This window comes from Lathyrus oleraceus, chromosome 5, assembly GCF_024323335.1.
Source record: "Lathyrus oleraceus cultivar Zhongwan6 chromosome 5, CAAS_Psat_ZW6_1.0, whole genome shotgun sequence".
Taxonomy (NCBI): Eukaryota; Viridiplantae; Streptophyta; class Magnoliopsida; order Fabales; family Fabaceae; genus Lathyrus; species Lathyrus oleraceus.
This window is the reverse complement of record NC_066583.1, coordinates 70859990-70878778: the sequence shown is the minus strand read 5'-3', so window position 1 is coordinate 70878778 and position 18789 is coordinate 70859990.

Genomic DNA, 18789 nt, shown 5'->3' with positions numbered 1-18789 from the left:
TCATTATCCAGAAGAGCTTCATTAATAGATGTGGGTTCTATCATAGATACCAAACCCAGAAGAGTCTCTTCAGAAGGTTTGAATGAAGATCTTGTCCCGACTGGAGCATTTTTATCTCCCAAAACCAGTTCTTCAAAATGAGGGGTTCTTGATCTACACTTCTTCTGATGAGTTGGATCAACGACAACTTCTGGTTGAGTCGTATCTTCAGATTCTTTAGCTTTTCCTTATGATGCTTTTTCTCCCGAATTAGTATCCTTGGATTCTGAAAGATTGATCTTCAGATCTGCAATTTTATCAACTAGCTTTGACTTTTCAGGGTCAAGCTTATCATTGAATCTAACATGAATTGATTATTCAATAATTCATGTTTCAGTGTTAAAGATTTTGTAGCCTTTAGAGCATTTAGAATATCCTAACAATAAACACTTTTGTGCTTTAGAATCAAACTTGCCAAGATTCTCTTTAGTGTTCAACATAAAACATTCACATCCAAAAGGATGAAAGTAAGAGATGTTGGGCTTTCTGTCCTTCCACAGTTCATAAGGAGTCTTAACCATAATAGGTCTGATAGAAATCATGTTCTAAATATAACAAGTTATGTTAACTACTTCTACCTAGAAATGCTTAGCCATGTCCGTTTCTTGGATCATGGTGCGAGCCATTTCTTACAAAGTCCTATTCTTCCTTTCTATAACTCCATTTTACTGTGGAGTTCTAGGACATGAGAGATCATGGGACATACCATTTGAATAAAAAAATTCAAAATGTTTATTTTCAAATTCACCACCATGATCACTTCTAACTCTGACTATTTTGTAGTTCATCTTTGTTTGCACTAGTGAGCAGAAGGTAGAGAACACATAGTGTGACTCATCCTTGTGTTTCAAGAACTTTAACCATCTCCAAAGAATGTAGTCATCAATGATGACTAATCTATACTTATTTCTATTGATAGAGTCTGTTTTCACTTGTTTAAACAAATCAATGTGCAGAAGTTCTAACAGTCTAGAGGTAGAGACAACAATATTTTCTTTGAAAGATGCTTTAGAAAACTTGCATTTTTGACATGCTTCACAAAGAGAGTCTGAAGCGAACTTCAAGTTGGGTAAGCCTTATACTAATCCAAGCTTATTTAGCTGAGAAATCCTTCTCATGCTAACATGGCCCAAACATCTATGTCATACCCATTGCTCCTCCTTGTCGCTCCCTGGATTTCCCGAATCCAAGTACAAACGCGAAAAAGAGTTGGCGTGGAAAAAGAGTAGAGTCGCCAGCTATGTACTTTTATCCCAAGAGGAGGGAAAGGTAGTACTGCATAACCAAAAAGGAACGGATAAAAGAAAGTCTCGAACCAAAGAAAACTGAGTAAGGGGGCCGGTTACATGAAGGGAAGGTTATCGCACCCCTTCACGTCTGTGGTACTCCACAGGATCCATGCTTGCTATTTATGTCTAAAGTGTGTGTATAAAAAGTCCAATACGCGATGCGAAATGGAGAAAATCAAAGTAGGGAAAAGAAAGAGTTATTGCTCGCACATGCCCCACCCTGCTGCATACGTATCTCAAGAAGGATTGAGAATCAGAGCACCGTAGCTCGGCTAACCTATTTTTTGTTTATTTTGTGTTTTTTAGATGAATGACCTTACTACGCAATCTACCGGATGCTCGACCTTTGGAGACTTACTCACCTGTAGTAGAAGGAGTTAATGTATTCTTAAGAAAAGAAAATCAAAGAGTTTGTTTGTGTTTTAGGAATGCTCATGCAAAAAGGAAGTCCTAGACGAAGGAACCGTGCTACCTTAATTGACATGCAAACGAGAGACTATACGAAGCCTAGCAGTCCTATGGGGAGACCATCACACCACACAAAAACATATAGCATAAAGTAAACGCACCAACAAGGGGGCTCAAACATACACGGGTAGGGCTTTAGTCAAGAGGGGTCATATCAACCTCGACAAACAAGCCATGGAAAGGTAATCAAATGGGCTCTTAACCGATGACATTGAACGTCAGGGTGAGCAGATCAAAAGGGTAATGAGGATAAGACCTCATAGCTCTTAACCCTGGACAGGGTGAGCTCATGATAAAGCGTGGGGGTTCAGAAAGATGGAACTCTCTCCACTAACTGACCGGACAAAAGATCTTGGGCTTTTGTTCTGAAGCATCGACACGTAGTGCGAGCATAAAGAACGACACACTGAATAATGGGGGATTGACTACTAATCCCTTTTATCCATCAATTGCCTCTTCATGGAGGTCTTTAGCACTGGTGCCTCCTCTTGGAGGTCTTTGGGCACAAAAGTAAACACACAAAAACATTGCCTCCTATCGAGGTCTTCCAGCTAAGAAAGCGGTAAAATGCTGGAAAGATGTAAAAGGTATCAAGAGATCTACCACACGGATAAAGATCCGAAGTAACAACAACTAAAGAAACAAGAAACCCAGAGATCTCTCAAGCTAGCACCATCAAAGAAAGCAAGTCAGCAAAGCAATCAGAATAAATCTCCAAATGGTATCCCACAAATAAAGTGGAATACCAAGCAAACTATCTCTTTAAGAGTCATGTGAGCCCTCACAAAAACTCAACAAACAAGTTAGAATAACAAGATGGGGTGCAATCAAGAGTTGCACCAAACAAAAGAATCATAGCAACCACAGTGTCAGGTGAACAGGGCACGAATGCAATAGAAAGCATGTCACAACAAAACATGAATGATGAAAGGAGGATACAATAACACCAAGTCAGAAGTGACATCAATTCAATAAGTGTCTCAAGAACTCAACTCAACAAGATCAAAGCAAAATCACTAAACATCCAAAGATGCATCAAAGTCAAACAAGTCAACATACAAGTTCAAAGTGCTTCAACTTCAACAATGAGTCATAAAAGGTAAAGGCATGAGGCAAGGGTCAAGGATTAGACAATCAAGCACACAAACAGAGCCAAATGACTCCTAAAATATCAATCAAAAGTCATTTAAATCCAACTTAGCAAAGTGAAAGTCAATCATGTCCAAAGCACCTCAAAATGCAACAAAAGCAATGTAGACAAATTCATGCAATTACGTGTCAAGATGAAATGAACATGGCAGGAAGGTATGCACATCATAAGCATGTCAAATGAGCTATGTAATCAATATGCAAACCTCCAAGTTCATATCATAAGCATAGAATCACTTTTGGACCAAAATCAAACAAAGTGTATCATGAAATCCTAATGCGTCTTTCATGCTCAAATGAATGCAAAAAGGAGCTCATTATGAATAAATGCACAAAGACTTGATAGAAGAATCATAGAACAGGGGAGAACACATGTGCAAAAGCACCAAACCAGAACCAAAGTGTAACCACATGAATCATGCTATCAAAGTTCACAAAAGTTCACAAAAACAACCAAGGATAGGAGGCCTAAACCTCTTGTCAAACAAATGCATCAAAAGGGTATCAAAACTCAAATTCAGGGGGCAAAGCTCCACACATCAAGACATGACATACATACTAAAACATGTGCAAAAGGATTGGTTTCAACACTCAAAGGAAATGGCACAAGTGCCTCATGCTAAGCAAGCGTCAAAATAGGGACTAAGATGTAAACATCAACTTCAAAAATCCAAATCAAACTGAAAATGCATCCTAAATTCATGGGAATTTAACACAAGGTTCCACTGAACATATATAAACGTCACGCAAAAAATCAGGAGCATCCAGATTCATTTGATATGAAAACAAAAATTGAGAAATTGAGAATGCAAAAACATGTCCAAAAACGCAACATTTAAATTCATGTGTCAAACCCTAGCAAAATGACATAGAAAATAACCAAACCAGTTACCACATCTTAGTATCAAGTATGAGGATGGTGTGTGCAAAGGCTTGGGTCAGAATGGTTAAAATATGGGATTTCATGAAGGTTTGAATGCAAATGGTCAAAGATGCACATAAATGAATCAGAAATTCATATTAAATTCCACGTGTCATGAAACAATTGGGCAATGGTACCAAAAAATCAAGGACTCATCAGAGATCACTCACAAAAAATTTCAGATTTGTTTAAGTATTTTTGCTATTTTTAAAAAATAAAATAAAATGGGGTGAAATATGTACATGGCATGTGACACATATGCAACAATGTCAATTGGTCACACAAGTCACTTAAGTGACTAATAAAAAATAAATAAAAACGAAAATCAGAAAAAATGTGGGCCTTTGGATCAAAAGAAAAGTCAAAGCGATCTAACGGCCATGTGATCGTCTTCTTCCTCAGGACAATCCGACCGTGAATAGTGACGTCGGTGGGGTTCCAGCCACCCACGGCGGCGACCTCCTCCACGCGCGACCCGGAACTTTACGAAAATGGGGCTACCCCCCCTAAACCATATGCTAGGAACTCAAAAATCACATTAGTTTTTCATGAATCCTCACCAATCTCTCAAATCACAACCAACAAGTTTGAACATCAAAACTTTAAATCAAGATTCCTCACTCAATATTGCATCATTTTAAAAAGTAAACACATCTACATCATCATCATAGCATGTAGTTTCATTTAGACATTAAAAATGAGCAAAATAAGAGAGTCGAAATTTGAGTTACCGGAAATGGCACCTTCTTAAACTTCAGTATGGTGATGAGATAAGCTCCAGAATACCTCCCTTGAACTTCTATGAATGTTTGCTACCTTTGGTTGTGCTTGAAACGGTCCAGATCTTGAGATTCAAGAAGCAACCTCCATTAAAGCTCTGTTTAGAAACTGCTTGGATCAAATTGTGGGTGGTTTGTGATCCTTAGAGTGTGTAGATCAAGAATATGCTATTGGTTTTCATTTTCCATGGATGTATGGAGAGATTTGATGAGAATGAAGTATGATATGATTTTTGGAAAGTGAGTTTTTCAGAGTGTATGGAGGTTGCACGAATTAGGGTTTTGCTTAATGATATTTTCAGAGTTTATCCTCTGATTTTTGTGGTTTGGTGGGCTCAAATGAAAGAGTTTCAAGTCCATGATCATTTTTGTTATTTTTGTGCATGTATGGCTTTTTCACACATGTGGGAATGCATGGGCTCAAATTCCAAGGTGGATTTGGCCCAAAAAACAATGATGAATAAATTCCCAATGATTGGCACATGAGAATATTCCATGATGTCATCTTGTGTCCTTTTGACTTTTCATGAAAGAAAGTTTGAAAAATGACTTGCACCATTGATGAATCATGCAAAATTATAGGTCATTTTGCATGCCATTTTGAAGTACTCCTCAAAACAAAACCATAGCAAAAAGAGCCACACCAATTGGACTTGTCAACCTCAAGTTATGCCTTTTTAAAGCCTTCATGCACACTTCGTCATTCAAGAACCATAACTCTTCAACCATTCATCATATGGCCTTTAAATATGACTTTTTGGAAAGGGGAGACAAAGATCTACAACTTTCATGTCTGACAAAAATTCATTTGGAGCTTCCTTAATGATGAAAAATGTTAAATGATCTTGGTACATCATCAAGCTCGCTAGGCGAGTGAGGTAGCGAAGGGCTCGCTAGGAGAGCACTCAGCGAGGTTCCAGCGAACACTCCCAGACTTGGATAAAAGCATAGCTAGCAATTACTCGCTAGGCGAGCATCCAACGAGCAGGTAGCGAGCAATTCCAGTAGCAACATCATCAAGGCTTGCTGGAGCGAAGGAGGAAGCGTGGGCTTCGCCTAGCGAAGGATTGTTCGCCTAGAGAACATATGCAACTTTTCTGGGAAGTTTCTTCTGGGCGCAAGTGCCTCTGGTGGCTTATTTTGGGGTTCGCTAGGCGAACCATTCTGCTCGCCTAGCGAGCATGACAGCTCAGGAACATCTTTCCAAATTTGGTAACTTGTGCACTGGACCTTTGTTCCTTCAAGATTAATGTTTTGAATGATGAATAGACCCCATTTGAACATGTTGGAAGTATCTCAAGTCATTCCCTAGCCATTTGACCCTCAGTTGACCAACAACTGACTTTTGACTTCACAATTGAATTTTGAACTGTACTGAGCCCATTAAGCTTGATCCTTTAAAGAAAACCTTTGGAAATGAAACCCTAGCTCCCAAGAGCTCTACACAACATCCATAAGACTTTCAAACCAAGAATGCATCTCAATCCTTGAGGAACCCTACTTTGACTGCTTCAGTAGACCAAAGTTGACCAGAGGTCAAACCCTAATTCAGATGAACCTTGCTTAGTTGATGCACAATTTCCCTTGTGTTGACTGATCATTCAGATAGAACCCACAAAGTGACTTGGATGATATCCAAGCTTCTTGGAAGACAAACTCTTGGAGCTAATTCTGATTGACATGATGAAATGCAATATGAAATGTTAAATGACCTAAAATGAATGCATGAATGAGGAGGGCAAATTTGAGGTGCTACAGCTGCCCCTATTCAATCAACTGTGAACCTGAACGGATGAAAGCAGCGGCTATCAGACTTTCAAGGTAAATAGGGATTGAATACCAAAAGAACCGGAGAATTTGCACTCTGTAGGTGACGAATCAAGGAAAGCGGGGTCATTCACTGATGGCGGCTTCAAAATAAATTTCATATTTACCGATATCAAAGAAAGCGAGGCCATTTATCGATGGCGGCTTCAAAATAAATTTGATATTTACCGATATCAAGGAAAGCGAGGCCATTTATCGATGGCGGCGTCAAAACAGATTTGATATTTACCGATATCAAGGAAAGCGCTACAAGACCAGACATTTACCGATGACTGGGAAGGAACTCGATGTTTACCGACATCGAACAATGATGTTTACAGTGAAGCAAGACCAGACATTTACCGATGACTGGGAAGGAACTCGATGTTTACCGACATCGAACAAAGACGTTTATAAGTGAAACAAGACCAGACATTTACTGATGACTGGGAAGGAACTCGATGTTTACCGACATCGAATAAAGATGTTTATAAGTGAAACAAGACCAGACATTTACCGATGACTGGGAAGGAACTCGATGTTTACCGACATCGAACAAAGATGTTTACAGACACCAAGGAAATAATACATTTATGAAACGAAACCATTTACCGATGGCGAAAATGAAATACTCGATATTTACGGATAGCGAAAACACACGATTATTACAACGATAAAACCATTTACCGATGGTTAACAAGCGGCTGATGTTTACCGACATCGAACAATGATGTTTAGCGACACCAAAAAAGGAAAGGACACACACGGGTGTTGACAAAATGATTTTTTGTAGACACCATGAGAGACATACCATTTATTGATGGCCAACGATTGGAATTCGACGTTTATCAACATCGAAAGATGATGTTTGCCGACATCAAAGAAAAGCACAGACATTTACGGGGATCAACACGACACTTACCGGTATCGCAATGATGATATTTACATATGTCAAAATAAGGCAGACGCTTACTGGTGACTAAATCGGAAGAGAATCAAGCTTTCCTTTCACAGACTGATGAGAAAATAAATCTCACTGGGATTATCGATTCTGAATGTTGCCAAGAGCAACTGCTGCAAATGTGCTACACTGATGTTGAAAAATGATCTGCTCTTTCGGAGATATGATCCAATCTGGTTTAATAAATGTATGCATATGTTTGGGTTTTCCATGGCGTAATGCTCCATACTGAATGGAAATGCTACGCGATTTGAGAATGCGAATGCAAATGATGATTACTACATGCAAGATGCAAAGGGAGGAAAACTCCTGCTGGGAAAGCAAATGATCACTTTACTGAGCACACAATTTCTGATTCGATCTTCCAACTCTGTGGGGGCATACAACAAATCTGCTGAGGATACTTACTGATCTGACATTCTCGGAACGGTAGAGAAACCAACTCAACTGGGGAGTCACTTGTTAGGAAAACACCAACCTCTCGACCATACTGGGGGAAACAAATTCTGAACTCGACTTAGACGACCCAACTTCTTACACGATTGGACAGTGTTGAAACAACAGGGTCTTTCTTCGAACAAACTTTGGCTCATCTGCTTTAGCCATCAATCAAAGATAGTAACCTGCAAAACGGCAAGACATACATGCCCCAGGGGATCGTATGGACAAAATATACTCAAGTGTACTCAACATTCAAAATGATTTTCAGATGTTTTATCTTTCCGCACGTCATTGTCTAGCCTTCATATTTTTAGATGCAATGTTTATAAAAAATTCAGACTTTTTTTGCAAACAAAACAGTAGAATAAAAAAAAGAGCAATTTGAATGAATGACGACTTTTATTGATTGAAAATGGCCTATAAAGGCAAATACATCAGGAAGCAATTCCTAGGAAGAGGTAATTGCGCCAAAAGAGAAAATAAACTATCCTATTGGCAATGTGAACACGACATTCCACTATTTTCCAATTCTGTTATGACTCATAGATCTTCACTTTCCCCCAAATTATGTGCTTTCTGAGAAGAGTGATTGGACCGATCATATCCTTCAAGATGGTAGACACTGAAACGCGATGAAGTACAGATAACTCAGACTGTAGTCTTCGCTTTAATCCCTCTTTTGCCTGGACCGCCTTTTCAGGTTTTCAATCCACCGGGATACCCATTTTTTGCCTAAGCCGCCTTTGCAGGTTTTCGACTTACCGGGTGTACATATTATTTTTATTCTTTATCCCTAACTTTTGTCCGAACCTTCTTCTTTTCTTTTTCTCTTGGTTCACCGGGATGCCCTTTTTTGCCAGGACCTTTTTTTTTGTCCAGCGGGTCAGTTTATGCGAAGTATTTTTTGACTACATCTGAATTCACAGGAGACGAAAAATCTTCACCATCCATAGTTGTAAGCATCAAGGCTCCACCAGAAAAGACCTTTTTAACAATATATGGACCTTCATAATTCGGAGTCCATTTCCCCCTGTTATCTGTACCGGGAGGAAGGATCCTCTTTAAAACTAAGTCACCTATCTGATAGCTTCGAGGACTTACTTTCTGATCAAAGGTCTTCTTCATCCTTATATGATATAGTTGTCCATGGCACACAACTGCTAATCGCTTTTCCTCAATTAAATTTAACTCATCAAACCTGGCTTGAACCCACTCAGCCTCGTCAAGTTTTACATCCATCATCACCCTCAAAGAAGGGATTTCAACTTCTACTGGCAAGACTGCCTCCATGCCATACACAAGTGAAAACGGAGTTGCCCCGGTTGACGTATGCACCGTGGTACGATACCCATGCAAAGCGAAAGGGAACATCTCATGCCAATCCTTGTACGTCACAACCATCTTTTGCACAATCTTCTTAATGTTCTTGTTTGCCGCCTCTACAACACCATTCATCTTTGGTCTGTAAGGAGAAGAATTATGGTGTTCGATCTTAAAGTCTTTGCAAAGCTCTTTCATCATCTTGTTATTGAGATTCGAACCATTATCAGTGATGATTCTCTCAGGAACCCCATAATGACAGATAATTCCTTTCTTAATGAATCGAGCAACCACTTGTCTGGTAACATTGGCATAGGAAGCTGCTTCCACCCACTTGGTAAAGTAATCAATCGCGACTAGGATGAAGTGATGTCCATTAGAAGCAGTAGGTTCAATCTTTCTAATCATATCGATGACCCACATCGCGAATGGCCAAGGAGAATTCATAATATTCAGAGGGTTTGATGGTACATGCACTTTATCTGCATAGATCTGACATTTGTGGCACTTTCGAGCATATTTGAAACAATCAGATTCCATGGTTATCCAGTAATAGCCGGCTCTTAACAACTTCTTGGCCATTGCATGACCACCAGCATGGGTACCGAAAGATCCCTCGTGTACTTCCTGCATTAACATGTCTGCTTCGTGTCTAACCACGCATCTGAGCAGAACCATGTCAAAGTTCCTCTTGTACAACACATCATCCTTGTTCAAGTAAAAGCTTCCAACTAGCCTTCTCAGTGTCTTCTTGTCATTCTTTGACGCTCCTTCAGGATACTCTTGGCTTTTGAGGAAATTCTTAATATCATAAAACCACGGCTTCTCATCAATAACAGACTCGGCTGCAAACACATACGCAGGCCTCTCGAGTCGATTCACAGTAACGTGTGGCACATGATTCTGCCAATGAACTTTAATCATGGAAGACAATGTGGCTAAGGCATCAGCCATTTGATTTTCATCTCGGGGTACATGATACAACTTTACTGTCTTGAAGAAAGTCAGGATCCTTCTGGTGTAATCTCTATAAGGAATCAAATGCGGCTGATGAGTATTCCAGTCTCCATTGACTTGGTTAATCACTAGAGCGGAATCTCCATAAACGTCCATAGTTTTGATCCTTAGATCGATGGCTTCCTTAATCCCCATGATACAGGCCTCGTACTCAGCTTCGTTGTTGGTTACTTCAAAAGTCAATCTGGCGGAAAAAGGTATGTGTGCACCTTTAGGATTAATGAGTACTGCCCCTAACACCATTTCCATTCACATTTACCGCCCCATCAAATATCAGTGTCCACTTGTCATCGGGATCCGGTCCTTCCTCGACAAGAGGCTCTTCACAATCTTTCATCTTTAAGTACATGATATCTTCATCGGGGAATTCAAACATCATCGGCTGATAGTCATCAATTGGTTGCTCGGCAAGGTAATCAGACAGAATACTACCCTTGATGGCTTTTTGCGAGGTGTACTGGATATCATACTCTGTCAAAATCATCTGCCAACGAGCCACTCGTCCAGTAAGAGCCGGCTTTTCAAAGATATACTTTATGGGGTCCATCTTAGAAATCAACAAGGTAGTATGGTTCAACATATACTGTCTTAGTCGGCGAGCAGCCCATGCCAAAGCGCAACAAGTTTTCTCGAGCAGCGAATATCTTGTTTCACAGTCGGTAAACTTTTTGCTAAGGTAGTATATTGCATGCTCTTTTCGACCAGACTCGTCATGTTGTCCCAATACACACCCCATCGAACTCTCTGTTACTGAAAGGTACATTATCAAAGGCCTCCCAGGAACTGGAGGTATAAGAATTGGAGGTTTCTGCAAATATTCTTTTATCTTATCAAAAGCTTTTTGACAATCATTGTTCCACCTGATTGCTTGATCTTTTATTAGCAATTTAAATATCAGTTCGCACGTAGTTGTTAGGTGAGATATGAACCGTGCAATGTAGTTCAGCCTCCCTAAAAACCCATGAACCTGCTTTTCCGTTCTTGGTTCAGGCATTTCTTAAATAGCTTTTACTTTCGTTGGATCAACCTCAATCCCTTTCTCACTGACAATGAAACCTAACAGCTTTCCAGATCTCACTCCAAATGTACACTTGTTTGGATTCAGCCTCAGTTTGAACTTTCTCAATCTTTCAAACAACTTTTGCAAGTTTACCAAGTGCTCCTCTTCTGTCTGAGACTTCGCAATCATATCATCCACGTACACTTCAATTTCTTTGTGCATCATGTCATGAAAGAGAGTCGTAATAGCTCTTTGGTAAGTAACACCGGCGTTCTTCAACCCAAATGGCATTACTTTATAACAGAACATGCCCCAAGGTGTAATGAATGTCGTCTTCTCCATGTCTTCTGGCGCCATCTTGATTTGATTATAGCCAGAAAATCCATCCATGAAAGAGAAAACTGAGAACTGAGCAGTGTTATCGACCAATACATCAATGTGAGGTAATGGGAAGTCATCTTTCGGACTGGCTCTGTTTAAATCTCGGTAATCGACATACATCCTGACTTTACCATCCTTCTTCGGCACGGGTACGATATTGGCCACCCAAGGGGGATAATTGGTAACTGCTAGAAAACCTGCATCCAACTGTTTCTGAACCTCCTCTTTGATCTTGACAGCCATATCAGGACTAGTTCTGCGAAGCTTCTACTTTACCGAAGGATAATCTTCTCTGAGAGGTAGCCTGTGCACCACAATATCTGTATCCAAACCAGGCATATCTTGATACGACCATGCGAATACATCCACATATTCTTGCAGCATTTTAATCAGCCCTCTCTTGACCTTTTCCTCTAAAGTAGCCCCTATCTTAATCTCTTTCTTTGCGTCCTCAGTACCAAGGTTAATGACTTCCAACTCTTCCTGATGAGGTTGAATGACCTTTTCCTCCTGTTTCAATAGTCTAGCCAATTCTTTGGGGAGTTCACAATCTTCTTCACTCTCCTCTTCGGCTTGGTAAATGGGATTATCGAAGTCATACTGAGCCATAACAGAACTGTTTTTAATGGAATCCGCAAGATCAGTTCTGCACGAACGGTGTTTCATGCTTTATTTTAGAAAAGAGTTCAAGGAAGTCACAAAAAAACATTGCCATTTTTATTGTTTTGAAAATGAAAGTAATAAAAACAGAAAGACAATGAACACAAATTTGATTGCAAAACGTCATTTATTTATGATAATCATTGAAAATTTAAAACATGATGTGGCCCTACAATGAACCACTACGCCTTGGGCAGAGCGTAGGGCTTTCATGCAAAAATGAAAAACAGAAGAAAATTACTCTGTCTGAAGAGTAACTTGGACTATTTCTTCAGCAGTCCAGTTGTTGATCTTCTCCCCTGGAGCACATGGGCGCACCCAATTATCCATATCACAATCACTGTCACCATCTTCATTGTCTGTTGCAAAGACATCCCCGTGATTCATCAATCCAACACTAGTGAAAGTACACGGCCCTTTCTGATTCTGGACACCCTGCTCTGATGATTGAAAAGGCTGATAACCAATGCCAAACATGTCTTCTTTTACGGGCACATCAATCACCTTGCCCCAGCCTTTCGCGTTACCTGAATGAATGACCTCCAGAGCTTGTTTATAGGACGCAATCGAGGTACCTGGTTTCTTCTGTTCAACAAAAGCCACCTTCTCAATACTGATAGTCTCAAAAGCTTAACATAGAGTTTCATGAATTTCGCCATCCATCTCCACATATTTGAAGGAGGATAAATGGCTCACAAATATGTCCTCTTCGCCGCACACGGTCACAACCTGACCATCCCACACATATTTTAGCTTTTGGTGGAGAGTCGAAGAAACTACTCCGGCTCCATGTATCCAGGGACGCCCCAACAGACAACTATATGTTGGTTGAATATCCATCACATAGAAGACAATATTAAACACTTCCGGGCCGATCTTCACAGGCAACGTGACCTCACCAAAAACTGATCGCTTGGATCCATCAAAAGCACGGACAACAAGATCACTTGGTGTGAGAACAACCCCTTCGACATCAAGCTTACTCAGAGCCTTTTTGGGCAGCATATTCAAAGAAGAACCGGTATCAACCAAAACATGCGACAAAACCGCGCCTTTGCATTCCATCGTGATATGCAGAGCTCTATTGTGATTGCGACCCTCAGGTGTCAAGTCTAGATCCGTGAATCCCAAACCATGTCTCATGTTAACATTTGCAATAACACCTTCAAGCTGGTTAACAGAAATCTCTTGAGGCACATAAGCCATATTCAACATTTTCAACAGGGTGTTACGATGTGCCTCGGAACACATCAACAGAGAGAGAATAGAGATTTTTGAAGGTGTCTGGTTCAACTGATCCACGATCTTGTAATCACTCTACTTGATAATTCTCATAAATTCCTCTACGTCCTTCTCAAAAGAATTCTCGGGCACTTCCTTTCGCACTGGTTCTTCTTCAACTACAACTTGTTTTCCTTTTGTTCTAGCAAGAGCCTTAGCATTGTTATCCTTCGGAACCTGTGGTGCAAACAAACGACCACTTCTCGTAAATCCTCCGGGTCCTCCCACATTACCCACAGCCGAACCAACTGTTACTGGAGTCTTATTTGACGAACCAATCGTCACTGGAGTATGATTTACTGATCTAGTCTGATTCTCTGGTCTTCTATTTCTGCAAAAAGCACTACACCAAATAAGGGAAAAGAGGGCGCTTATTTTGGCCTATAACAGCGCTTTTAAGCGCCCTCTAAAGTGGCGCTGGCATAGGTAAAGACATCGCTTTGTTTTCCTGGAGAAAGCGCTCTCTAAAGTGGCCCTTTAAGGGCCACATTATAGTGCGCTTTTAGAAAAAAGCGCCCTCTGGAGTGGTCCATAAAGGGCCACCTTAGAGGGCGCTTTCTGGACAAAGCGCCCTCTAAAGTTGTCAATGTAAAGTGTTTAGAGGGCGTTTCCTACAGAAAGCGCCCTCTAAAGTGTTAGTTATTTTAAAAAAATTGTTTGAAAAACAGTGGGTATTTAATTGGGAACCTGTTCGCATGCTGCAAAAGTGTAAAATTCATATTGATTTCATCCTTTAATCCAATGTTATACACCATTAATCCATTGATATATACAACATGAATCCATTTATATACAACATTAATCCTCCATATATACAACATTAATGTATTGATATTCATGCATGTACAACAACATTCCATACATATATGTACAACAACTATAACCTATATGATTCTATGATCAATAATGAATTGACACAGTTCATCCTTCATTTCATCCAAATGAGCTCTTGAGTAAGATTTGTATTCGTCAAAGTACTACAATTAAGAGAATAAAACATATTCATGATTTAATAACAAATTAGATGAAATATCCGATAATATTAAAATAAACCCTAAGTTATTATTCCATACCATTTATGGGATGTCTATACGATTCAACGCAATGATATCTCTCATAAATCTCAATACAAAAAATCCGCAATCGATCGAATTGTTTTGCTGAGGACACTACACAGAAAAACAAACAATATATATATATATATATATATATATATATATATATAGTTAATTTCTTACAAACACTATTATAAGCAAAAAACAAACACTATTATAAGCAAAAATAAGAAACTTAATATATACCTGAACTCTGACCCAGGTAATGTCCTTCCTATTACGATAATTCTTTTTCGATCTAAATTTTAGTATTGCCCTAACAAAATAAAAACGTATATTGAGATCAATCTGACAGACATAATTAAATATACAAATACACACGAATATTTAGGGGAATTTCACTTACGCGTCAACCGTCTTCTTCATACTCGGATATTTACTCCAATTACCCGGTAACGAATCGAGATAATACACCATTAGTCTCGAAAGATCCATAGCGACCAACACCCAGTGACCACTGTAAAATAAAACAAAAATTTAGATGCATGAAAATTTTCTACGTAAAAGATATACATAGATTAGAATGAAATTATTAGAAAGAAAATCTAACCCGTTGCCAGAATTAAACGGTAAAAAATACAAACTGGGTGTAGTATTATCGCCGGCCACCATGAATCTATCGACTAGTTCATTCATTACGGATGTTGGATTTTTCGTTATAAACATTGTGTTGATACGGGAAGCAGCAATAAAATTGAATCGGTTACACAATTCAGTTCCCCGCATCAATGTGTCATACATATACCTTAAATAGAAACATAATAAACATTAGACTACTCATTGAAATGTGTAAATAAATTATTCAACTAAGTAAATAATAGATTGATCGGAGTACCATATGTATGTATGAATGACAGCGATGCCCAATTCTTCGTGTTCAAAAAGTTGTTGCATGTCCTCCTTTGCAATTAATTCGGAATGAGCAATTCCGAAAACACCTTCATCCATATCTACACTACGGATGGCGCCGTGCATAATATCTGACTCTTCCACCATTTTCTCAAGACACATCATAATTTGAGATTTTGTCCCGGACGTCGTTGGAATTTCCTTACTAGCTTTGTCCAACATTTGACCGGGAACCTAAAAATTCATATAAATTAAATCATGACTTTTTGTGATGCAACAGAATCGTTGTGTATATAATTCAATGAGTATATATATTTGTACCTCTTTTTGATATTTAGGATTTGTTTTTGTCCGGACTTCGTTGGAATATCCTTACCAGCTTTTTTCAACATTCGACCGGGAACCTAAAAATTCATATAAATTAAATCATGACTTTTTGTGATGCAACAGAATCGTTGCGTATATAATTCAATGGGTATATATATTTGTACCTCTTTTTGAGATGCAACCGACTCGATGCGTCTTGAAATCCCTTTACCAACTTTATGTGTGGGTCTTGTAGGAGTCTAACATTACCATGTAATAAGGATTGATTAAATATCATAATTGTAGCTGAATTGAAATGTGAATACTAAATATTCATAATCATTTAGAACATATATACCTCGGCATCTGGGAAAATTAGATCTGACGGCCATCCAACAAAGGATCCGACTGCATCTCGCATCAACGTTGTCTCTGAAACAACGTCAGGTAATGGTAGAAGCGCGTCCGTATCTAATACAAGGTCAACCGAAACTTTCATATATCCCACCGGGAGGGGATTATGGTGAAGTAATTCACCCGAAGTGTTGTGCACTTTTCCCTTGCCAACTATGCGATAAGTTGGTGACGATAGATACAGCTGACAAGGTGTAATGCCCTAAACCAATAATAAATATGTTATTGTTAACGTGTATATGTGTCAAGTAAAAAAGTGCTATTTTAATTTCATAATAACATATATAATTACCTCGGGAAATTTCGGTTGACAATTGATACTAGCTCGGTCACTAGTATCTTTTGCCTCGGAACCGCGCATTTCCTCTCTATACCTTGCATTCTCCTTTTGCAGTTCGAGTACTTGTGCCCTTAACTCTGCCAAGGTCTCCATCACCTCTTTGTTGGTAGGATTTTTTGTTTTTGGTTTTTTATAAAATGACGACGGAGTCACACCAAAACCCTTACCCCTCACACGACCGGAATACTCAGGAACATTTAGTACTCGACTAAGTAGGCTCCTGCAATCCTGGACCTCGGTTGAAGGTAAGGTTTGGGATAAAGTCTCCTGAAATATTATTAGAGGAGATTAAAAATGAATTATATGTCTAACAAAATTTTCGATATAATTAAAGAAATAATGTTATATATACTTACACATTCGTCATAAACATTTTGAACCGCTTCAACGACAGCCCCATCCTTTCCAACCCGAGCAGCCTTCCACAATACGTGCTCCGGAAGAGATGTTGCGTCACTTTTCTCCTCGGCTAACTACACATTGAATCAGATTATAAGATCATCAATTATAACATATTGTGACAATGTATAAGCTCATAGCATTTGAATATACTCACAATTCTTTGTTGTAACCGTGCATATCCCGTACGCCCTTTTTTATACGGATACGCGGGTTTTGATGCCCTTTTCTGATTTTTGTCGCTTACTTCCTGGATAAAATTTTTTAAGGCATATCAGAACCAAGTAACTTAACAATTGTATAATACCATAATTAATAGACATTACATGGAATTTTTCGTTTCTTCGTTTGGCGACAAAGTTATCCCATTCTTCGGCTGAAATAATCTCCGCATACTTCATTGGCCGTTCTGCTTCAACAAATTTTCCTTCCTCATCCTTGAGAAATTTGTTGGACAAAAAGGATCGAAATCCTCGGAGTCTTTTTCCGGCCAATTGAATACAATATTTTTGCCGGCTTTCATCGATGTGAAAGGATCTCTAAAAAACATACACATGGAGTGTGTTATTATAAGTAATATTATAACAATATATGGTCAACAAATAGTCAACAAAAAAACATATAACAATATATGGTAAGTACCTGTATCTCGGACCATATTTTTTCTTTGCCAACCTTCAATTCCGGACTTCTCCAACTATCACATGTAATCGGAATATGTTGTCGAACAAGGAAACCAATGTAACTTGCCAACATTGAACCGTTAGGCTCAATTAGTTGGTCTTCAGCACTCCAATGTACTTCGAATTTTTCACCCTTGTCTCTTGCACGAATGATTGACTTCATAACAGTCAATCCTCGTTTGATTTCATTTTCAACATTGTTACGTGATCCACTCGCGTCATGGGTATCGTCTTGGTTACTAGCCATTTTATCTGTAATATAGAAATGATTCAATAAGACCCAAGTAAGACAATGACCATATTCGTGAAGCTACACAAAAAACACATTCATATACCTTCCATTTCTCTCATGTTACAACAATCTAAACTCTCTCTTTTTTTCATCATTATTGAATACAAACTCACACACACCTACTGCATACAAAAGACCAATGCAAACTTATGGTGTTTGGAACATGAACAAACTTGCATCCATAATCATCAAACTTCCAAGCACAAGCTCAAACACACTCCAAATGACATCAGTTTTCAATCAGAAATAAAAAACCTTACATAACCATACAACATACAACATTCAGTGATCAAAACCATACACACAAAAATAACAAAAAATGATTTTCAACAAGGTGCTCATGAACACCATATAGTGCTCGTTTTCCCTAAACAACATTAATCAACATAATGCACAAAATGTAAAACTTAGTTTAGAAAATGCCCTAATCAAACACCTGAAAATACAAACTATTGAGAGAAATACCTTCAAGGTGACGGTAACGATGGAGAAGAAAGTGAACAACGACGGTGGACGCAGATAACTCAGTGAACGTGAACGCATCAGCAGAAAAAGGTGACGGCGACGACGACGGTGAGGGAGGGAGAACGAACGGAGGACGAGAGTAATCGCAGTAGAGATAAAACCCAGTTACGTAAACGAAATAGCATATAGCGAGGGAAAATAAAGAGACATGCAGTATATGTTATAATTTTAATGTTTACTAAAGGGGACCTTAGAGGGCGCTTGTGTAAAAAAAGCGCCCTCTAAAGGGGGCCTAAGAGGGCGCTTCTAAAAGCGCCCTCTAAGGCTTTCCAAAAGCGCCTTATAAACTGGAAATGTACATGGACTTAGAGAGCGCTTTTTTAAAAGCGCCCTCTAAGGGTACCCTTAGAGGG